The sequence below is a fragment of the Chaetodon trifascialis genome, chromosome 14 (genome assembly GCF_039877785.1).
Source record: "Chaetodon trifascialis isolate fChaTrf1 chromosome 14, fChaTrf1.hap1, whole genome shotgun sequence".
In the NCBI taxonomy this organism is placed as follows: Eukaryota; Metazoa; Chordata; class Actinopteri; order Chaetodontiformes; family Chaetodontidae; genus Chaetodon; species Chaetodon trifascialis.
Window position 1 is genome coordinate 17,489,237 of NC_092069.1, and position 24,485 is coordinate 17,513,721.

At 43.9% G+C, this 24,485-nt stretch overlaps 1 protein-coding gene across 1 annotated transcript in view; it reads left to right on the forward strand.

Moving 5' to 3' along the window:
- The first annotated feature begins 328 nt into the window (after nt 1-328).
- Nucleotides 329-24,485, forward strand: part of luzp1 (leucine zipper protein 1) — a 50,220-nt gene continuing 26,063 nt past the window's right edge. Inside the window, exons 1-2 of the mRNA XM_070979792.1 lie at nt 329-682; nt 18,692-18,750. The gene's annotated coding sequence lies outside the window, so the exon portion shown is untranslated. The remainder of the gene's footprint in view (nt 683-18,691; nt 18,751-24,485) is intronic.

Sequence of the window (24,485 nt, forward strand, 5' to 3'; positions counted from 1 at the left end):
TAATTCCTGTGTAACTACGTTTTAATATTGCAGTAGGGACTTAAGCTGTGATACACAATGGGAAGCTTAAAGTCAGTGTGTTGTTAATGGTGCTTTATATCCCCACTGGTATTAATATAATACTGGTGTACAACTAAGTGTATGCTGACCTTATCCTCTTCAATTCAAATATATATTGTGGAGTATGTGTGCAGAGAGATGCATTAACTCGGAATACGGGACTATCCTCGGCTTGGACTCATTCCTCCCCACCGGCCTCACTTGCGTATGTTCTGTGGGGGGAGAGAGGCGGGACCTCGCAGCCGGGAAGGGCGTTCTCTTTGCGGTCAGACCGGGCAGAGTCATCCCGAGGGGTGGGTCCTCCGGCAGCACAGAAGGAAAACCCACCTTTTTTCATTGTTAAGGACGCGGTGGAATGTGATGGTTTGATCTCAAACGGAGCCAGGGAGGGGAATATCCGAGAGGAAAGGACCGACGAAAGTGTTTTAGGGAAAAGGGGCAAACCAAAAAAAGGCATCCCCCCTCTGTCGCCGCCAGCTCTCGGGTCGTATCTGAGGATATGTGGATGAACTTGTCCGCGCCGTGTCGGCAGCAGCGAGTCCAACCGTCCGCATGAGCTCAACCCGTGCGAAGTTGTGGATTTACCGTGGCGTTTTCCGGACCCGGCGGTGGAGCAGCTAAGGTAACAGTCTCCATGTTTCGGTGTGCTTTGGGGTCGTACGGGGAACATGGGAACCGGGATTGGGGGTTCAGACAGCGGCTTCCTGAGTTGGACCCAGTCAGACGGGACTGCAGAAGTCTGAACTGCGGCAAGTTTTTCAACCCACCTCCTCCTCCTCCTCCTCCTCCTCCTTGTTCTTCTCCTCCTCCTCCTCTGCTCGTTTTGTAGCCAAAATGAAGCATCCAGGACTGCGGAGAAAACCTCAGGTGGTTAAACTGTAGCGCTGCATTGAACATTTTGTATCTTATTTCCTGAACGCGGCGCAGGTTTTACGCTGTTTGACTGGCTCGTGTCTACGCACTTAAAAACGCCAGGCTCGTTCATTTACTGCCACACTATTAGCTTGTCATAAGCTGCAGTCTGCTTCAGAACATGGGCTCCATGAAAACATAAAAAAATGAAAGTGTTGCCTGCTTGTTCGTGCTCCTGACATTCATTCAGGCCCCGTCTATGTTTTGGTCAGTGGGAACGTTATCATCTTGTGTAACCCGGCTATTGAAACTGTATTTCCCCTGTTTTCTCAGGAGGAATTTAAGGGTATTTCTATTGCTTGAAGTCATCATGTTTGCCACTGTTTTGGCCCCTTTTCCCTTCAGGATAAAGGAAGCACGTTTATCCACACACATCTGTATATTTCCTGCTTGTCAGGGAATGTTTACAAACAGGAGATACTGTCTGATATATGGTGGAAATGACATATTTTGTTAGGAGCTACTGTAGTTGCTCATGTAAGGTGGCACATATGGTACAGTATATTATCTGGCCTCAATGTATGTTGGAGGATTTGGTTGCTATAAACTCTTAACTTAGCACAAAGCCACCATGAAATCTCTGAATTCATGCAGCAATAGCCTAGTGGAGGACATATCAACACAACCCAGTGAGCAGACATTGTGGTGGTTTTACATTAAGGAGAATTGATCATTTTTAGGTCTTGAGTGTGTTGAATGAGTCCACTGTTTCTGAACTTGCAATGTTAAATGAGTTGCGCACCTGTTTCTGTGTGCAGGGGTCAGTGTTTGGATGGTGGGCAACTTTAATATAGCTGCAAAAATAAGTGCTGAAAGTTAGTCGAAAATTAGTAATCGATAGAAAATTAATTAACAGTTAAAGTAATTGAGCGAGGAAAAATGCCAAATGTTCTCTGTTTCCGTCTTAAAAAGTGTGAAGATTTGTTGCTTTTTATGTTTAAATAACCATAATATGATTATTTTTGATGTTTTGGACTGCTCATCGAACAAAACAAACAATCTTAAGACATCGCCTACAGCTTTAGGACACTGTGACTGCCATTCTTCACAATTTTCTTGCGTTTTAGAGACTAATCACAGTTGACACATCAAACAATAACTAAATAATCCAAACTTGCAGCCCTGCTTTGGTTATTGGTTAAATCAACAGACAGTATAGCAGCAGTTGTTTGTTTTGCTTTGAGCATATGTGTTCGTTTCCCTTCACTTCTGGCGGAATGTGTGGCCTGCAAAGGCTTCGCATACATGTATGAAACCCAAAGTCTGAACAGTGCGTGCCCTGTGCTGCCTCACCCCAACAGTAATAGAGGAGTGTGTGTGTGTGCGTGTGTCAGCAGCAGAAAAGGTAGTTGAAGTGTCGGAATACTAATCTGCCAGGTGGGGCTCGTAAAGAGCAGCACAGGGAGGGAAGGAGATGGAGGGGACCTGCCTTGACCTGTTTCAGACATGAAGGAGACAAAAAACAAAAAAATCACTGATGACTTTCCAGTAAGGCTCGCCCTCCCAGCCAGCTGTAGATCACACCAGCTGAGCTACCAGCGTGCGCTGCTGTGAAACCACTTTCCTCCTGGACTCCGCACAGGCACTTGCGCGGCAGCCCGTCACGGTGGTAGATGTGTGAAAAGGGTTTCCTACGGTATTTTTTGAGGGAATTATGACACCGCATGTGGAGGGAATGTCTGTGCTGTCAGTTTTGAATGTTGGGAGAAATGCAAAGGGAAAATGAAATGAGAGTCACAGCAAAGTGAGATGTCAGAATTTTCCCTGATGGCTGCTTGAGCCGTGCATTTACAATCTTGGGGAAATCGTGCTCCCAGGTTAGGTTTGGTTGCATTGGCTCTCAGGAGGCATAATTCTCAGCCGATGCCTCCTTTTCACTTACATCCCAGTAACTGAACGTGATGGCTCAGTGCAAAGATAGTTGTTAGTGTAGACACAGTAGGGATGCCACCGCCATCGTCATCACTTGTCTGATCTTTAAGTGATCTTGAGTTACACAAAGATGGAGTTTGCACCGTGTCCTGTACAGGAGTTGTCGCCTGCCATGCAAAGTAATAATCATCCCCCCTCTCTCTTCTTTTACGACCTGGGCTATACCACGCATGATTGGTTTTCCACTCCGCAGAACGCCGCGACCGCCCCATGAAACTGCCTGCACTGCTTTGGGTGAAACCAAAAACTAATCATTATGGGTGTCCAATAAGGGTAATTATCAGACTAAGCATTGGACCTAGGGATTACGGAGTGGCTAAATGACTGCTCTGGGGATTAAATTAAAATATTGAGGTTTTCTGCCTGGGAGAATCAAACCACTGGGAATGTCGAACCCAGCCTGTCGGTGGTAGTATTACTGCCACTCCACACATCAACGTTTATGTGCAGAGCCCCTGCTGTTAGTGTAGGACCGCCACATCAGTGTGGAATTACAGTCCACGGACACTGACGTCATGTGTCGCAAGTGGAATCAAATAAAAGGAGATGCGTCATTGGGTCTTGCATCAATCTGTATTATTATCAAAGAAAAAAACAAAGTGGAAAGACAGTTAGCCAATATTAAAACATGAGATCACTTGCAGTATATTGCAACAACTATCGTTCATTTGACAGTATTTTCTAGATGACTTAATGAATCATTTCATCTGTGAAATGTCAAGAAACCATCAAATCTTCACCTTTGACCAACTTAAACCGGCAAGTTTTTCACATTTTTCAGCTACAAAAATAGCTGCAGATTCGTAAGCTAGTCGATTAGTTTACTGTTTGTAGACAACTTAAAATATCAGTATAGCTTGTTTGTTCTCAAAGGACTAAATGGCAAAAGAAAAGTCAGCACCCACATGAGCAGACGTGTGTCCTTTGCACTGTAACCTACACATCCTAATAGGCTGTAATGGATAGCTCAGGTAGAATTTGGACCGGATGGTGTCGGTGTTGGTTATTATTAGTGGTAGACTCAGGGCCTCCTTGAAATAGCACAGATGAATCATGATCTGTTCGAGGCTCTTATTAAAGCCCACACACAGCCCGTCAGTGTATATCCTTTGTGTGTGTGTGTTTTGTGATAATGCAATAATGGGCTCAGTATCCGGCACAGAGGCTGCTGTTGACAGTGCGCAGGCCAGCTGGAGTTGCTGTCTGTCTGTTAGTAGACCTGCATGAGGATGGCTTAGTGCCATAAAGATGCCTACATGAGACTGCGCTGTATCTCTAGAGTGTGTTTGTCAAAGGTTGGAAGAGCTGGAACAATTAGTCGACCAATCAGTCGGTCAGTCGATTCTGAAGCATCCTCTTCCAGCTTCTCAGTTGTAAGTATTTTTGCTTTTTTTGTCTTTTGTGTTTATAAATTGAACATCTTGGGCTTTATGTTGCACAAAATAATCAATTTGAATACATCACTGTGGCTCTGGGAAATCATTTTTCACTGTTTTCTACCATTTTACAGGCCAAATGATTCAATCAATCGCGAAATTTATCCACATTTTAATTGATGGTGAAAACAAACAGCAGCCCCAGAGGTAGAAGCATGCATGCCATCCTCTTGTATGTTCGCTTATTTAGACTCTGGGTTTTGGTGGAACATATTAAGCACAAATGCCTCCAAATGCAACATTCTGTGCTTTCAGCTTGTCTGATTTTATCAGTTGTTGCTTCTCTCTGTTTCATATCAGTTTTTCGACTGCTGAGAACTTCATCTTGGCTTGTGGGAACGTCGCTACAGCACTAAGTCTACGTGTCTATGGTGTGCAGCCATCAGAGTCTTGAGTTGCCTCTTTTCCAGACCTTTTCATACCCTCAACTTTTTCTTTCACCTCCTTCTGTTTTGCCTCTCTCTTCCAGTGTACACATCCATTTTCCCCCTTCCTCCTTTCCTCCCCTGCTTCTGTTCCCTCTCTTCCCTCGCCTCTCTTCCCTGCCAGCTTTCTCTATCAGCGGTGGGCCAGTGACAGGGCAGGGCTCTGTGATTGCAGCTGGAGTTCAAACTACTTGAACTTAGTGTGTATTCGTGTGTGTGCGCGCACACAAGTGTCTGCGTGTCAAAGCGCTTTTCCTCGGTGCTGTTCCCAGCCATGTCGATCTGTCATCGGATACTAGAGCCTGAGAGTGTCAATCACTCAGCGAGTAGTATGCAGAGGTACATCCCAGCTCTGAGTGTTCACACGCCTCGCTCCGGCTCTCATTAACACATGCACTGACACACACAGCAGCAGATATGTGCTCTCACTCTTTAAGAATTTCACGTCAGAGCAGGAATGGATTCTGTTCACGCAACACGTTCTGTGTGTGTGTGTGTGTGTGTGTGAATGGGTCCCCCTCGTTAGTCCTCCAAAGCGTGCCAAACGGCCTCCTCATTACCAACCGCCCTGGTGGGCTTTCTGTCCTGTGTGGTGGCGTGGTGTCTCAGTGAGGCCTCGCCACTTTGCTGTGCCGCAGGTGACCATGAACCAACAGTGTAATCACGGGAGATCTGCTCCAGTCAAGGCTGTGGGAGCACGAAACCATATTTCCCCCATCAAAACAGGTGTGCTCATTGGCTGATGATTGTGTCATATACATGGAGAAAGCAATGAATGTTTGTGGTGTGTCCAGTCAGTTAAATACCTGACTAATGAAGGTGCTTCATCACATTATTGCACAAATCATATGATATGACAATAAGTCACCAGTCCTGCTTGTTAATTTCCTCCATTTCACACCCAGAGATGGTAAAGGAACAGCTAACTTAGCATTTAAATATGGAAAAGTTTCTGATGCTACCATGGCATCATCTTATTGGCCAGCCCTACAGGAAATGGGTTTCAGAATTAGTCCTGAACAACACAACATTTTCCCATCAGTTTTACCTAAACCAAAGCCTTCTGGATATATATAGTTATTTTATTTGTGTCACAATGTTCAGCCACATTGCAAGATTGTGTAATCCAGTCTCCTGGTGCACCAGGCAGCCAAACTGACATCTCTGGTATTCACTGACCTGTAAAAGACTGTATTGATTTTCTGCATGGTTATCATATCTGTTACCTGACCAGGTGGCTATAAAATAGGAATGTTGTCGAGCCTTTAAATGATCAACTTCGTACACCTCAGAGCAAAGCTCTGAGGTTCGTTTGTATCGAAGGTCTGCCACTGACATTAATGTGTCATCAAGTTTGAGGAAAAACGTGTCTCTTTGAAACATTTACTGAAACTGAACTCAGACGTACTGCCGGGTGCTCTGAATGACACATTTCCATTTCCTCGTATTCTTTTATGTGAGACAAACCGGGCAGCCTGTCAGCTCAGCAGTGTTGGCAGGTTGACATTGCCTTTCCTTTTGTCATTATGAAGAAATCCTCACAGCTCAATGGAAGAGCTATAAATGCACATTCCTAATTATGTTTGTAAATCCTCTTGCTCTATATGTAGCTGGGGGTTTACCATGCCAAGAGGGTAGCATGACAGCATACAGGCATTTGTTGCTAAATTTACATTATGGTATGTCAACTGAGCAGTTAAAAACTGTAAAACCTTTGGTTAAACTACAACCCAGATGCCAAAATAGTGAGGCCACTGTGTAAAACATGAATAAAAACAGAATGCAACCATTTACAAATGAGCTGTTTATTGACAGCAGTTTTACAAAGTGTTCCTGAGTCCATGGTGAACCTCGCTCCATCCTCGCTTGTGAACAGCTGAGCCTTTCCAGGATGCCCCTTTCATACCCAATCATGATACTATCACCTGTTACCAGTGAACCTGTTTACCTGTGGAATGTTCCAAACAGGTGTTTTTGGAGCATTCCACAACTTCCCCAGTCTTTGGTTGCTCCTGACCCAACTTGTCTGAAATGAGTTGCTGCATCAAATTCAGAAATCAATGAAGCTGAAGAGGTAAAACGTGAAATATATTGCCTTTGTACTGTTTTCAGTTGAGTACGTGTCAGAATGGATCAGCGAGTTATCACATTCCATTTTATTTATGTTTTACACAGCGTCCTAACTTTTTTGGACTCGGGGTTGTGAGCTAAAACATGTGGCTGCTGGAACACAAAACCTGGAGCTTTAACCGAATCTTGATAACAAATTCAGTTCTGGGCATCTTTTTATGTCGAATTTTGAAACTGGCTCAGACACTAACTGCACACAGTCTAAAGCCTGAAACAGATGTCTTCACTGTCTATCACTGTTTCTTGGGAATTATCTGTTGGTTGTAATGCAGACCTGTACCAGACTTCCAAACTGCCTTCGAGCGCCATATTTCAGGAATTCAAATTTATGAACACCCATCACTCTCATGCAGCCCCCAGAACCAGGCAGCTGCCCTGCTGCCGACCATGTGATGGTTCTTAGGCTATGATAACTGAAGAGAGAGAAAAGCTCATCATCTGGTCCTCATTTGGATTCCCAACTGTCCACCATTTCTTAATCACACAGAAGCAGATATGGACATAGTTAGCACTGAGTCCGTAGATACTGTGATTTATAATATGTGGTGCTTTTAATCATGTACATATTATTGCCATTTTTCTGCTTTGCCACTGTTTCCACTTCCATAGGCTTGATCTTGAGTCTAAGTTAGAGATAAGTGGGAATCAGTTGCTTTAGTCTTTTAGATTTAACTCCTCAGGTTTCTCATGTGAGTCATCTTTTGATTTCTTATGTCTGTTGCTAACAACAACATTATCTATCATGGATGCAACCTCATTGCAGCTTATCAGAGGCTTAAACACTGTTGATAACCTGTTACAGCACAATAGTTTTCTATGGGATTTCGATTTGTACATGTGAATAGGGACTTTCTTTCAAGCTGTCTCTTTCTCTCACTCCCCCTGTCCACAGTGCTGAGTGACAGTTTATTTAGCAAAACTCGCCTGCCAAGAATGTGTTTGTGGCTGTTAGATATACCCTGATAGCTGCAGGTGATAAGTCCTCTAATGTTTAATCGGTGGCCTGGCCAGGCCAACTGCCCCACATGGCTGGAGTTTGGACCACGTTGACTAATAATGTGGGTCACTCTGCTACTGTGTTTGTGTTTAACATGCTGTCAGGTTGACCTGAAACACAAGTTTCCTCTTGGTTTTGGGATTTTCATTCTTTCCAACTAGTTCCTGTGTGGGATTTAGGTTTCTGTCGGACATTTCAGCCTTCAATAAGTTGTTTTACAGAAGGTTCCCAGTGCGCCTGTTTTGTTCCTACACTGTACAGGCTCCTCAAAAATGGCTACCTTGCCGATCCTGGAAGAAAAGAGGAAAGAAGTGCAAAGGAAACAGACTTCAAAAGCACGTAGGAGGCACAGCAACGCAGAGAGAGGGAGGGAGTGGAGAAAGGGATGGAGATGTTTTAACGGGGGGAGAGCTAAAGTTAAGACATTTCTTGTAAATTCCTCAGCCACACTGTTATTTTTTTAGGTGTTCTCCTCTTCAACAGGCCAATATTTCCCCTCTCTCCTTCCGATTGTTATCTTGTCTCCCTCTCCCTCTCATTTCAACTTGCTAAAGAGGAGAACCCCCCCTCCCCACCCGCTTTTCCTGTCTCTCCCCCTTCTCCCGCCTGGTCCAGGAGTATTTTTGGAAGTTAATGAAAAGAGAAATCTGAACCGCTTACCCTTAAAAGGCATGTCTGGGTCAGCTGGGTGGAAACTTGTGTGTTATTAATGTCCTTAACATTTTCTATGCGAGTGGGTCATCTGTGATTGTAAGCATGCGTGTGTTCGGTGCCGCGTACAGCGCAGGAATGCTGTGGGTTGGGGGACTAGAAGGGAAGGAGGGTGGGCTAGCGAGCAGACCTACGTCTTCAGGAAAGGAGGGGGGTCAGTGGCATATTTGGCATATTTCAGGAGCCATTCCAGTCTGGTTCAAGATGCCTTCTTCTTCCTAGAGATGTGGCCAAGCAGCTAGACAGACAGTGATCAAGGGAGGAGAAGAAAGGTGAACATCACGCTCTACTTCCTATCAGTCTTGTGATGCTAGTGGTGGAGGATGGCACAGACTCTGAATGCCTCGCTTTGATGTAGCAAAAGCTTAAAGAAAAAAGTACCACCTCATGCCACCTACATACTGACACAGATGTCTAACTCCTTCTCCAAGTCTACAACCTCAATAGTATCCTTAAAAGGCTGAATGTTGAACCAAAGTCCTTCACCCAGCAGCAGGGTTTGTATGTCTTGGGTACCATCACTACAATTTAATGAGTGTTTATATGCTGAAAGCTGTAATATGTCTCTTTCAACCTCTCTTCCGTAGCATTATAGTTAGAGCTTCTGTCCCCTAGAATTTATGATGTTTTTTAGCCTGTTATTTGCAGTCGGACGGCTACTGACTGACGTGACAGTGGTTGGCAGGAGTTCACCGTGGAAGCACCAGTCCAGTGCTGAGCAGAGGTTGGGTTCACCGTGAGGTCCCGAGTCTGTGTTGAGGGCTGGTTGGAGTAGAGCGTACAGATCTATTCCTGACCGGAAAACTTCTATGTTTAATTCTTCATCTCTGAAACGTCTACTTTTCGTTTTCTACAATCATGGCTTGGTAATTTTGTATATTGAAGATAGTTATTACTGTGTCTCAAAGCAGAATGACGCTAAACTAACCTGATAGAGCAGCAAGCAATTCAAATATCAAACACTTTGGTGGGTGTTTACTGTCCTGACTCTGGTGCTGCTGTTTCTGGGTGAGGCCCAGAGAGACACCATCAAATGTGCCTGCTGTCCGTCGTGCTTTGATGCGTCTGATGTCCCTTATGTTTTGATCTCAGTACGAAAATGTGGATTAGGGAACCACCTCAAATGTGGCAAATTAAAGGAAAACCGAGTGCAGAACAAAGGATGTGCAGAATGAAGGGTTTGACGCATGTGGAAATGATGCCAGTCTCCAGATTGCCACCCAGCTAAACACCTTTGGTCGATTTTGGACCAATAATTTAAACCGAACTCTCCACCACCATCATCAAAACACCAAACGAGGGAAAATCTTTTGGAAGAGTGCTGCTCATCCCTCAAGTACAGCTGCGTAGAGTCAATGCCAAGGAGCACTGAAGCTGTTGTGGCTGTTTGTGGTGGCCCACAAATGTCAGTTTTCCCTTTAATTTGTCACCTATTTGTACTCAGTGTCACAAATAGACGTTAACCGCTGGAATGAACATAACATAAAATCCATGTTCCTGGCCACCTATTTGAGATGTTTCAGTGGGAAACAGTTTGTCTTTTGAAGGCAGAGAAATTAGCATGTAAATTATTCCCTGAACATGAAACAGTGTGAAGTGACACTTCCTTCTCCATTGAAAGCTTTGTTGGCTTATTTCGCATCTCTGCTTTATTTACATAATGGAGAGAGATGGGAAAGGCAGGGAGAGAGAGGGGGTGACATGGTCCCAGACTGGAATCAAAGGACTCAGCCATAACACATAGCACACACTCCACCAGGTGAGCTACCAGAGTACCCAGGCAACCAGCAGAGACTCCAGGAAGTTACTGGTCCCAACAAAGAAATAGTCACACACACAACATACCATACATACACATTTTCAACCGAAGAACAGACTGAGAAGAGGAAGAGAAAGACCGACTTTGGACTCCTGATACTTGAGTCAACATCTTCAGAAGTGTCATTCATAAATTCACTTTGTTATACAGTGCGGCCGCGTGGGTGTGGATGTTTGCTCATTTGTCTGTCTAGTGATGCTTTCGTACCTCCGCCGCTCTCACTCTCACGCACTCTCACACACTCCTGTCTGACCTGCTGTAATCCTTGGATCTACAGGGTGGCTCTCAAAATAAAATTCCTCCTGCAGATTATTTTTCTTGTGATCAGAAAATACACATGTTCTCAGAGAGAGGAATGCTCAGACGCCATGGCGACCTGGCTCACTTCCCCCCATCTGTTTCCCTCGTCCTCGCCTGTTTTGCCTTCTGTCCTCCGTTTCTGCTTTCAGATGTACTCTGCGGGATTTTCCTTAAACACAATGTATGCAGTCACACAAAGTAATCCCTCTCAGTCATCACTTACGACCTAGTGTGTGTGGCAGTGTTTTTATCTGCCTGTATTTTCTTATTTTGCCGCGGTGTGGGCGTTTCTCGCCTGCAGCCTTTGGGTAGTGGGTGTGTGGTCCCCAGCCAATAACAGCACGCAGGTGAGGTTATAAAGAGGTGTGTCTGTGTGTGGAGACTGCAAAATTCTCCTGTGTGGACATTAATAACCATTAGTTAATGTTGCTGTTAGCTTGTTGACTTCACTGCTGTCTGTAACTCAGCAGATGACCAGGCATTGTAATCACCATATCATCATGACAGGTAATCATTGCCTGTATGGCTGTTAGCGAGCTAGAGTGCAGACAGGCAGACTTGCCGGCTAATTAGAGCCAGTAATCCAACTGTTAGCATAGCTGTTGGTTCATAGACTCAGACAATGCCATTAGCGCCTGTTAAACATGTTATTTGATAAAATATTTGTAGACCTCATCACTCATGGCCTTGCTGTGTGTGATGCTGTGGTGCACTGGGCTGTGTGTGTGTTCTGGTTAGGGGGCTCCTGGTGGTGTTGATCCAGGGAGGACAGGCCAAGTTCGAATGCTGTGTAATCTACAGTTCCTGCATAGCAGACCTTTAACTGTATTTCTCTGTTACTTGACTTGGTAAATGTGATGAACTTTCAACAAGTTGTCACAACTTCTTTCATGTATATGACCTTTATCCAAGTTTTTCCCTTATTTCCTGTATGACTTTTGTTTTCACTTCATTCACCTCGTTTAATACCCGAATGGTGAGGCGTTTTTCATCTTCCCCGCAGACATCCCTCCCTCTGTTCATCCATCCATCCATCCATGTATTAGCAAGTCTGGTTTTAGGAGCTTTCATCATTGTGGTGCTGATGCATGCAGACCCCAACTGCTGGGCTATTTTCAGCCTCTCTTTCCCCTCCTCTCTGTACCCTTTCCCCCCCTCTTCCCTGCTTTGGTTTTATTTTGGAGGAGATCTCTGCACTGCTGCCTTTTGTAAAGGGCAGCTGAGGGCTGGGTTGGCTGGTTTTCCCCTAAATGCCAGCATTGCTTTTGGAGCTCCTTCTCATGCTAGCTGTCCCAACCAGGGGAAGTGAAGCAGCACAATGCGAGCCATGGCAAGGCCATAAAATAGACTGACTAAAGTGCAGCTTTTACTTCAAGAGACAAACCCTTTCATGTCCAAGGCTGAGTAAAGCTGCATCTAACATGATGATTGGTTGTCTTTCAGTTCAGCTTAGAGTGGAAAAATGCCCTAAAGGTGATGTCTGGAACTGACAGCTAATTAACTAGCTCATTATCCTTTAATCGGCCAATTATTTTCTCAATTAATCAATCATTTGGTTCAGAAAACAGTAAAAATGTTCGTCCTTGACATGCTGAAATTTCTTGTTTCGTCTGGCAAAATCCCCAGAGTATTCATTTTATTACAATACAAAAGCAAGAAAAACAGAAAACTCAAATTTGAGAACCTGAAAACATACATTTTTTCTACCTTTAACCTACTGATTAATTGGCCAATCGTTTCAGTACGTTGGCTCAGTCTGAAATACTCTGAGTCACGGGAACATCTGTGTGTTAACCTTAACACACTGAATCACTGGCAGTGATGACACACATGCTGCACTCTCCCATTTGCTCGGAGCGAAGCAGCGAAACACACATAGCGTCTCAGACTGTGAGCGAGTCATCGGCTCCCCCCTGGTGGTCCCTTCATCTGCCCCGTTCGTCCTTTCTTTTCCCCTCTCTGTGCGTCACTACGAGTCCGCTAACATTTGGACAACTGCGTAACAAAAGACACCCTTCAACCAAAATGTAATTATTTACCTGCTTTCTTTTCTGTTGTGATTGTTTGATTGGTCAGTGAGCGCTCACTCTTGGATAACACATTTTAAACTGCACTGCACGTCTGGCTCACCCACAGTTAGGTAGTGTGTTTGTGTGGGTGTGTATGTGGACACATTTGGACACAGGAGCCCCACAGGAATCCCGTAACACTCCAGAGTCCCTGAGTGGCTCATTTGTGCACTGTGGAACATTGTGGAATACCAGGCATATTTTATGATCCAACCTTTAGCCGGCTCCCTCTCTTTCTCCCATCGTCAGGGTTTATTTGTGAACCTAAGCCGGTCTGGCCTTCCAGGGCCCCCGCCCTCCTCCCTGCTTCTCCCTTCAGCAGAACATTTAAACATTTTAGACATTTAGCAGATACGTTATTCAGAGTAACATACAGTGGGTGGTGGGCACAGTATGCTGCTGAGGAATGAACTTGACACCATGGGATGGTTTACGCAGCAATGGTTTGTTACCCTGTGAGAAGTTTAGGTCTCTATGTGGGTAGTATGTACATGTGTATACCTTCCTCTTGTGGCCTTGGCACCACATGTGGTGGTGTGTTTTGACTGCCAGGCCAAACAAAGGTACAGCAGAGCTCGATGCCCATGCAAAGAATGACTCTCGCCCACCCACTTGGACAAACTTGCTGGAGTTTTTACCTCCTTGTTTTCACCCCCTGGTCATGCATTTTTCTCTGTGTCTAAACCTCCTCAAATCTTTCCCATTCCAGTTGCCTCTTGCCACTGCCACTCGTCTTAAACACTCGCAGCCCTCTCCCTCATTCCATCCCTTTCTCTGCCTCCCTCCACCTCTGTCTCTCTCTAGGTGTGGACCGCACAGAAGAATGCAGTTAAATTAGTGCTTTATCTCTCCTGCCAGCCAGCTGCATCTGCACTCCCAGCCATGCCAAGCATTTGAGACACAATTGACCTTAAAAGGAAACAATAGCGGCCTATCAATTCTGCTCTGCCAGTCAAGGAATGGCTGGCTGCTGCATGGGCAGGGTCCATCTTGCACGCACAACACAAACTGAACTTTGAAACTGCAGGGAAATGAGAGAGTTCGCTTGTCTTCTGATTTTATAGGTATGTACTGTCTGTACAGGGCTGTAACCAGGATTTTAGAAACACCAGGGCCATAAGTCTGAGTCCCACTAATGTAACCACACCCCCCTCATAAGATTTTTAACCAGGTAACTTAGTTTTATGTAAGAAATACAAAATTCTTTCATTTATTTTTTGGCCTAAAGGCACTCAAATGTAGATATAAGAAGAAACTGAAAGTAACAAAGAGTGACTTTTCACATGCTGAATGTAACCTCCTTCCCCAGCTCCATAAAACCCACAAATTATGATCCAACCTTCAGCCGGCTCCCTCTTTTTCCTCGCGCCGTCTGGCTTTATTTGTGAATGTAACCTCCTCCTCCAGCTCCATAAAACTCCCAAATTCACCAAAAACATGCACATGACATCTGTGTCCTCAATGTGTGTGTGTGTGTACTGACAGAAAAAACACAAACTGTGTGTGAGTTACTTCAAAATCGACCCATGTAACACAGTAAATTTAAAATAGAAGCGCCAAGGATTCATCGTTCCAGCTTATCACATGTGAGGATTTGCTGTTCTTCTTTATCTTATGTGATAGTAAACTGAATATCTCTGGGTTTTGGACTGATCTGAAGATGTTGCCTTGGGCTTTGGGATGCTGTGATGGGAATTTTTCAGCACTTTCAGACAAAACAGAGTCAAATTAGTCAGTAATTAAAATATTCATTAGTTGAAGCCCTAAAGGTTGTCTCAAAGGCAGATGCTTCATAAGTTGAGAGAAAATGTGAAATGCTTTTAATTCACATTTGTTGGATGTCTTTGGCAGGGACGTCTAAGTCTTGCGTACTCAAAATAATCCTCATTTTGCCCAGTTCACGTCAGGAGGAGCTTCCTGTACCGCTGAGCCGTGCAAGCCGACAAAGGTGTCCTGTGACATTGCTAGTTGTCATATTACTGTTGTATAAATGAAAAATGGCCGACGCTGATCTGTGTAGTCAGCAGTAGTGAGTGCGTGAAAGCCTCAGCTGTTGTTTGTGGAGCAGGGAGAGCTGTAAGTCATTAGCTATTAGGACAGGTTCTGCAGGTTCACGGTGAAGTTAAATAGGTGGATAGTTTCCAATCTGACAACTCATCAGCTTGTAGACAAAATTCTTACTCCACCTTGCTGCTCGGATGGAATGTAAATAGCAGCAGGAGGAATGCTGTTCATAATCTTCACTGGCAGCGAGAGAATAATCGATCTCTCCCTCGGTTCGTCTTTGGTGTTCCCTCCTCCTTTCTTTTGTTTGCTCCTTCTGTCGGCTACTTTCTGGATCTCTGCTTCCTGTCTCTCCCCGTCTTACTCCTCGCTGTGTATCTGCTCACTCGTTCTGCCTCTCTTTCCCGTGTCCCTCTCTCTCTCTCTAGGCATCCTGTTCACTGTGTTTGATTTGGGCATTCCTTTCCTCCCTGAGCAGACAAAACAACGCCAGACCTCTCTGAACTGCAACCCCCAGTGCGCGCGCGCACACACACACACACACACACACACACACACACACACACACACTCTCTCTCCCTTCTGCTAATCACACACAGGAAATGGGCTCCCATGCAAACGAGGCCCGCCTGGCCAGTGGAACCCAGGATGGAGTTTCAGGCCCTGAAACGTTCTCCAGTGGAGGAAATTGAACATGATCTCTCTCCTTCCCCTTCTTTCATTCTCCCTCGTTTCCTCTCTTGTTTTACCCGACATGGTTCCTCTGCCCCTTTTTCTCTTCACACTCTTTTTTTTCCACACTGCATTTGAATGCGCCCATTTTGCCATGGACCATTGCCATTTAGACCGACTACTGCACACATACAGAGTGTCTCTTCCTTGAAAGCATTGGTTACCAGTCAGATCAATGGTAGGTTCAAGTGTCTTTGCCAAAGTGGACTCTCTGTGTTTGTATGTGGGTGTATGTAGCCTCACATGTACTGTATTGTGTTGAAAGTGTGAGCCTAAGTGATAAAAAGCCTACAGTACATTGATAACTTATCAACAGCCTTCCATTATAAGTGTGATAAACCATAAGCACACAATAAAATGACTTTCTGTTTTCTTTAGCAGAGTGTGTAATTCAGGGACATCGTGTCAGGGACATATTAACACACTGACTGGGCTTGACGGACTGGACAAAACAATCGATAAACATGCAGGAACTTATCTTAGTGACATCAGTGCAGGCGCGCTCTGACAGATCGTACAGGAACGGCCAGCTTCCTCATTCAGAGCATGCCGTTGTGTTTGTTGTGAAAAAGGACAGAACGCAAAGGATATTTTGGTTAAAATGGTCAAAACAAAACAATTACAACCAGAAGAGTGTGAAAGAAAACCCTTTTTGGTTTCCTGGTCAGGAACCAAAAACGCACTGAGAAGCTCTTCACAGAATACCATTTTTTTAATCTTAAAATTATTAAATGTTGCAGCGAGTAAAAAGGATGCGTACATGTCTGTATCTGTATATGTATCAAAATACACAAGGCGTTTTTTTTACAAAGTTCAAATTCAGCATAAACAAATCTGGATCTAAATATCAGGGCTGCACAATATGTTGCTATAGTTGTTTATCTGTATACATCGTCAGTACATATGTACAGTTGAATCATTGTCATGATCTTCATAAATATGCGTTGTCCAAATTAAAGACTCTGGACAAGATTCTGTTTGTTTGGCAAGTTTGGTGTACAGTTAAGCATGTAGATAGTGGAAAATATGCTCATTATGGATAATGATTTCAACTATTGTACAAGTTCTGTTCCTGACACATAAGTGTATGTAAAGGGGATCCAGTGTGCTGGAAGTGACACTTGCTTTGGGAAAAAAAAAAAAAAAAAAAAAAAGTGTGAACTGAGCTGACGGCTGTATTTTCAGAGACAGGCCCTGGAGGAAGTGCCACCTCACACTGTTTCAGTTTATTCTGCTGAGTAACGTAATGAATCCTCTCCAACCTGACATGCTGTGTGCGTGAGTGAGAGCGAGGGATGAGAAGGAGACAGCTGTTTTCTGTTTCGTTTGGTTACGGGTTGGCTAACTGTCTGAATGAATAGCTCCAACCCCCCCTACACACACACATACACACACACACACACACACCAAGAACACATACAAACACAGACAAACATGTGGTCTCTGGTCACCAGGGTATTTGGCGTCTTCTGGATTGCTAAGAATGTGTTGAATCTCATTTGTAAAATCACATATTTTAATTGAAATGCGTGTTTATCGATCACGCAGCGCACAAATAAAAGCTGGCTTTGCACGCAGCAGGACTGCACATTTGCTTTGGTGAAGTGTAGAGGCGTTGTTGTGTAGTGTGAGAATGTCGGATGATTCAGCAAAAACCTGTGCGCTGCCGCTGCCCTCATGAATTTAACATGACAGAGCTGAGTGCAGAGCAGCAGTGTTGTCTCTGTCGTGGTAAGAAAAGATGTGTGGGATGAAACAGAGAGGGGAGTTCAGAGTGGCAGGAGCAACCAAAAGACTGATTCTCTCTGTCCATCAGTGGCTGCTTACATGATCGAAGTGTATTTGAACACATCACTCGCCCCTGCTTCAGCTGAAGTCAACCTCTAAGGGAACCCTCTTTCTCAGCAGTTTACAGATGACTGGAATCTTTATTTCTAAAAACCAGTGCTTGCAGTTGCTCAAATGTGAAGATTTGTAGATCTTCTTCATCTTTTGTGGTGGCGAACTGAAGATCTTTAGGCTTTGGACTGTAAACAATCAATTTGAAGGTCAAAGAGGCCGAAAACACGTGACGTCTGAAGAAATGTGCTGACAACACATCATTAACATGTTGTCAGGACACTGCAAGCTTGTTGGTAACGCATGGAAATTTGGTGCATTTTCCACTCTTTCTGACAAAGTTACTGATGAAACAATTCATTGATTAATCAATGATCATGAAAATAAGCTGCAGCTCTACATGCTTTCATGCCAGTTTTTTATTGTCTCTCCCATTTCCTCTTCCTTGTCAATGTCTAATGTACAGGTGTCAAAACAGTTTCAACTCAAGGCGGACTTGCTGGCTCGCTTTTAAGCATCTGTCACGGTCTTCATCAGTGGTAGACTGAGTTTTGTCATGAAACCGTAGATGCTGGGACTTTCCACGAGTCTGAGCACCTCTTGGCATAAAAGATGAGCTTGGTACTTCATTCCTTAATGTCTGCTGTATGTTTTCTGTACCAGAGTGTCCTGTTGCTGCTTACAGTTCACAGGAATGTTCCCTTTCTCCTTCAGCCCCCTCCTCCTCTTCCTCCTCTTCATTTCCCCCCCCTCCCTCCACTTCCCTCATCCTTTAAATTCAGTCCAGACTCCAGTCTTAAATCTGGATTCTCTGTGCTTAACCAAACATATGGAATGCTACTGTAGTGGAATGCTCCAAGTCTGGGTTGTTTTCTGTGTGTGTGTGTGTGTGTGTGTGTGTGTGTGTGTGTGTGTGTGTGTGTGTGTGTGTGTGTGTTGAAGCAGATGAGAGCTTCTAAGATGATGATGATTACGATAATGGTGCGTGTGTGTTTGTGTGTGTACCAGTGCCTCTCCAGAGAACTGAATAGGGCCTTCTGTTGTCGTGGCCAAACACTGCTTGTCTGCTCATGCATGAGTCTATTGCAAAGCCTCCGAATGTGTCCCATATCTGAGCAGTTAGCTCATTCTTAGCCCGTTAGCTTGACTGTGAACCATCTCTCCTACAGTGAGCGCATTGTCAGCCTGGCCACAGGCTCTGGGCCTTGCCAACTGCCAAACATAACAATGGTGAAAGATGGCATGTGTGTGTGTCTTGATATTATGATGACCAGTGATTCCACATTTGCTAACCTCATGCCCTGCTTGTGTGTTTTTCACCACAGGATGGAGACTTTGGGAAGAGGAGCTTAAGGTGCCACACACAAAAAGATGAATCTGAAATGTAAGTTGTGTTGAATAATGTTCATTTACTTTTTTGCTTTTTCCTGTTTCTGCATCTAGTCAGAGTGTCTCTGGGTCACTGAAAGACTGTGAAAGTCATCAAATTTAATTTGAATAAAAGACCTTTAAAATGCTTAATCAAATTGTCCAGTAAATCCAATGCAACGTATGAGCTTTACTCAACACGATTGGTATATAATTGGTATGGTAGGTTTGGTTGGTTATTAAATATTCTCTCCAAGAGTAAGAAATGAAGACTGGTACCATTTTCATGAGTGTGTGTGTGTGTGTGTGTGTGTGTGTGTGTTTGTGTGTTTGTGTGTTTGTGTGTGTGTGTGTGTGTGTGTGTGTGTGTGTGTGTGTGTGTTTGTGTGTTTGTGTGTGTGTGTGTGTGTGTGTGTGTGTGTTACAAGTGTGGAGGTGGAGCCGAGAGGTGATTAGCTTAGTTTAACATAAAAGCTGGAAGCAGGGGGAAACGGTTAGCCTGGCATTTACTAAAGTTCAAAAATACGCCTACCAGCTCCTCTAAAGCTCACACGTTGTATCTTGTTTGTTTAATCTGTACAAACGACTAAATCTCAGCGGTGCTTCTGTACAGAGCATTTCCAGTTATACCGCTGCTTGTCTGGCAACTTTGATATGACAAGACTCCGGGAAGTCACTGTGCTCGGCTGTTGTTCGCCAAGAAATAGTTATGGTATCAATTCCCCCTTTGACCTCAAAATGTTTTTTGCAAGTATTTATTTATTAATTTATTTTAGTTTCACTTCAGTAATAGCCAGGCCAGCTGTTTCCCCGTGGTTCCAGCAGCAGGGGGAAAAAATTAGCGTAATGCTAATCTAAACTTGAGAGCGGCGTAATCAATTTCCCAAAATGTATTCCTATTATTGTGTGTGAGTGTGTGTTCGCTTGCATCATATCACCATCATATCTCCTCCTCCTCATCCTCCTCCTCCTCATCCTCCTCTTGCTTTGCCCACCTTTTCCTCCCTTCCTCTCCCCTCCCACTCCTCCTCCTCCTCCTCCTCGTTCTCTTCCGCTCCTCATGTGCTCTTTGTGAGTCTGTTTCCTGTTGGGCACAAACGCCGGCGCCGCGCTTCCTTCCCTGTGGCCTGAAGTCACACAGGAGTGGCACACATACATACATATATACTGTATATAGTCTGTACCATACAGGCCTGTGTACTCGCCCTCATTCACACTGCTCTCAGGGACAAGCAGCTGCCGTTTGTGTTTGTGTCTGTGTTTGTGTTAGCAGGTCAAGTTAGTCAGCAGAGACAGTACATGTGTCACTGTCTTACTATGTCTACTGTGCTGTCTACTTACACAACCATTTAAGGTCAATATGTGGCTAAGGCGTGGTCTGTGCGTCTTCACAGAGCTGCATTTACATGCGTTTTCTCTTCCGGATGCTGGTTCACATCCTTCTTGAGCTGAATGCATGTAATAGTCCAGAGCTAACAAAGTCCATGAAAGCTGTCAATCTGAAGGTTGTCTCAAGACCTGAAGATGTAAAGTTTTAATAAGTGAGCATAATTGCTGCTGCTTGGGAGATTTATTTTTTTATTTAAGTTTGGGCTGAGCCAGGCTAACTGCTAAGCTAACTGTCTCCAGGCTGTAGCTTCATATTTAGCGTACAGGCATCTAAGGTTGCAATGGTATGAAATTATAATGGTATGGATAGCTGTCTCAGAAAATATCATGGTTTCACAGTATTGTGGTATAAGGAAGTTATTATTAATTCTGTTATTATCGGTTACAGTGAGCATTAGAGGAAAAGGTAAAACAGGTGAGAACAGGTGTTTTTCCTGGTTGAACAAATGCTTTATCATAATTTTGAAAAATATTGTAGCCTGACAGGTGAAACATGATATAAACTTGTAAAAGAATTTTGAAAATACCAACATGTAGATAAGCAAGTGGACATGATATGATAACTGCTGATTTTCATACCATGGTATGTTGTGAAACCAGTGTACTGCTACAGCCCTACAGGCGAGAGAGTGGTATCAATCTTCTCACGCAACTCCTGGCAAGAAATAAGCATAATGTGAATAAGCATATTTACCAAAATGTCACACCTTTCTCAGTAAAGTGCAATTGTTCAAGAGCATTTTTAAATTTTTAAATACTGTACTTGTTGTCTATTCACCTGTTTTGAATTTTGCTCTTGATACAAGTTGCCTAATTCTCCTTATTGCAAAGAAGCTGTTGGTGACGAAGGCAAACAATGCCTTACTCTCTGCACAGAAAAGGTTACTCTATAGATATTTATTCATATCAGAATCATGATGATTTTTAAATTCAAGCGTCCTGTTATGTATTGAGATATTTAAGTGTCTAAGGACACCTTTGCATGCTTGATGTGAAATGTAACAAGTAGCTCAGCTTATGTGTTGTTGTTTCCTGTGTTTTAACATACATTTAGATTAACTTCGTTGTTGACACTCATGCCCCTATCTCTCCTCTGATGTACAGCTTCATCATTTTACCTCCTGTTACCTCTCCTCCTCTCTCCCCTCCCTCCCTTCCTGTAGCCAGTGCTGCATTCCTGCTGCAGTAATCCACTCTGGCAGCTACCTGCTCTGCATTCTGTGCGGTCACTCCCATCGCCTCGCTCTCATTCTCTCTCCTCGTTTGTTTTTTAGCTTTCTCTACATTTCTTTGCTTACCTCGCATTATTGCATGCATTTCGCTGTGCACATTTGCTTTGACTAAGCATTTCTGCTGCGCTCTCCCTCTCTCTCTCTCTCTCTCTCTCTCACTCTCAAAGAGCCACTAAGGTCTCCATTCAGCTGCAGCAGCAAGCTAATGCCAAGGCTCAGGCTGATGAAGCACTGCTAAGCTCTGCCAACCAAGCTGTGTGTGTGTGTGTGTGTTTGCGTGTGTGTGCTAGAATGGGAAAGTGGTGAATGAGCAGGATGTCAAGCAGCCAGGCAGAAGGTTGAAGGCCTGTACGTTAAGAGCTATTGATGTATCTATGAACAGACAGTGTTTGTAGGCTGTCGTCATCAGCCATCGGGAGGACCGGCCTGCTAAAATGCCCAATCCATCATCACCGGAGAGGTGAGGTACAGTGGGAAGGCCGCATGAATGCAGCAGGAAGGCAGGGGGAAATGAAGGGATTGCAGCATCAGAATTGGAGGTTGGGGTGATATTTAAAGGTAGAGGTTTACATGAAAGGAAGGTGACAGTGGTAGACATAGAGAGTTGGAGAAAGAAAAGAATGAATAGTAATGAGATTTACCGGAGGAAATGGCAAAATACTGACCTTTCAGTTCAATTTCACACTTATGTAATATCTTAGATTGTGAGAGAAAAATCAAATACAAATAAACCACATCATTACATTCAAATCATATTATCATTGACCACATAGGGTTTACTGTGCCTTCCTGCCACAGACTTTTGTTTGATTTAGGCCCTTTACGTTGCCGAACCCAGTCCATATGGGATGAGTAAAGAACAGATGTGAGGTAGCATTTCACCATAAATCTCACCTCCCGACTCCAATAAGCCTGTTAATGCGTTTGTGCTGCCTGTGGCACCTGGTGTATAGTTGCATTTCTCAACATTTTCTGCGCGTCTGCAGACGGTCTCTGCCAGCGATGCTCTGCAGACACAGTGCGTGGCTGTTTTCTTCTGATTGTAAATGAAGGTTTACATTTAGTGTGACAGTAGTCTAACATCAGACACTCGTTGTGTATCTTTGCTAAGGCTGTGCAATCCTCACAATTTGTTAGAGTTTGTTCATTTGAGAGAAAAACAGTTTTTAGCGTTTATGCTAGTTTTCCACCAGACTTCATTGATTTTTTTTTTTTTTTTTTTAGGTTTTTGAGATATCCTGCAAACTCCCAGAGACAAAATTATCTGTCGTTTTCTGTTCTTATCACACCAACTCTCGCTCAACCTTTGTCTGTCTGCCTCGCCCTCGCGCTGCCTGACTCATACTGATTCACACAGCCTCTTAGTTACCCAGTGTTGACTCTGACAAGTGTCATCATGTTGTGATGTTTTCATGTTCTCTTATCAGTGTGAAACCGTGACACACACACACATTCCTTCCCACGCAGTTCATCATTGGACACAACTGCACATATCCGCGTGCACTCATTTGGTCATATAAGTTTTTGCTGACGTCTGCTGACACCTGAGAGCACCAGAACAGCTGTTGAGCATTGCTTTAAATAGGTAGCTAGTGTTGGTCCTGACAGAAAACGCTGTTAATGGGAGGTCAACGAGTTTCTGTACAGTTGAATTATTCCAAATGAAGCTAACGAGTCGAATAATCATCACAATCTTCGTCAGCAAGTGGAGCTTGTTAAGTCGTCATGGAATAATAGATGTTCACTTTTCCTCTTATCCATGTTGGCTTAAAGTTTACATCATTTACATCAACCACCCGATCAGTGTTTTAAATTTGCTTTGATTTCTGTTACTGTCATTTCCATTGTGGACACTGAGCTCGTTGTTAAAAGGCCTCAATGTCTTTGTCTCTCTTCTCTGATCATCCGGTCTAATCACAGCTCATGTTATTGGACAGACACTTCTCATACTGGAGTCTTATTCCCTATCACAACTGGGACTTCCTGCGGTTTCAGTCCACAAGATCAAACACAAACATACACACAAACCCGCCCATGAATCAGTAAAGTTTACTGACCCTTAACGGCCTAAATTCTTAAAGTTTGAAGTTATTGGCTGTGACAAATCTTTATTAGTCGTGTTTCTGTGTGAAACATATATTTTCATCACAGCTGCTTTAATAAGATTTCACGCTCGCACGTGGCTTTTATGGACGTATGACTTTTGCTCATTACTCACAGAGCATGGTCGATTCGGTGCATTTTTTCACTTATGTCCCTGTCTTATTAGATACTGTGTGTGCAATCCCTAAATAACTAATTTGTTGGAGATTTTTTAATGTAGTGATAATTAACATTTTATTGTCTCTCCCATGTTTGAAGTATCCATGTGTTTTTTGTGATCTGCACAACAGCCACACTATTTAGCATCAAAACTCCATCCTCATTTCCCACAATGCATCTCACCTCAGTTCAGTTTGCTTTAGCTGCAGCACAAAACAACACAATCTGCTCCCTTAATCAGGACCTCCTGTTTGCCCCAGTGTCTTGTAAGGAGTGTTTTGCATGTTTACAGTGTCAGCAACCTCTGACCCCAAACACAGAGGGCAGCAGGCAGAGGACATGCTGGAGTAGAGTTGGGAAATATTTCATGGAAACATGACGGCAAGTCACACGGGACATAAATCTGTGTGTTTACATCAATAACAACCATTGCCAAACTTGTTTTTGTTCAAAGCACTTATGCACGTCATCCCTGCGTGAATTCAGAAAGCATTGCATACATTTAAATACATTTAAATGCATGCAATACAGCAAATACAGCTTTCTTAAAATGCTGTAAATTATAGCAGTTACGGGTTTAGACAGTGAGCCAGTGGACATTTTAGTAATGGTCTAAGATTGGACACATACAGTATTATTAGGCTAATATGTTTGAACTTGTTGGCAGCTGATGTTGTCTGAGTGTGACAGTCCACAGCAACACTGTTAGAGAGCAGAACACGAGTTTGAAGAGGTTAGGAGGAGGAGGCTGATGACAACACCTCTCACACATCTGTAGCAAAACTCGTCAAGGGTCAAAAAGTTTTCAAGGGTCGAAAAGTTTGGACAGCAGGGGCTCTCCAGTTTCTCACCTGGTAGACCGCGTGCC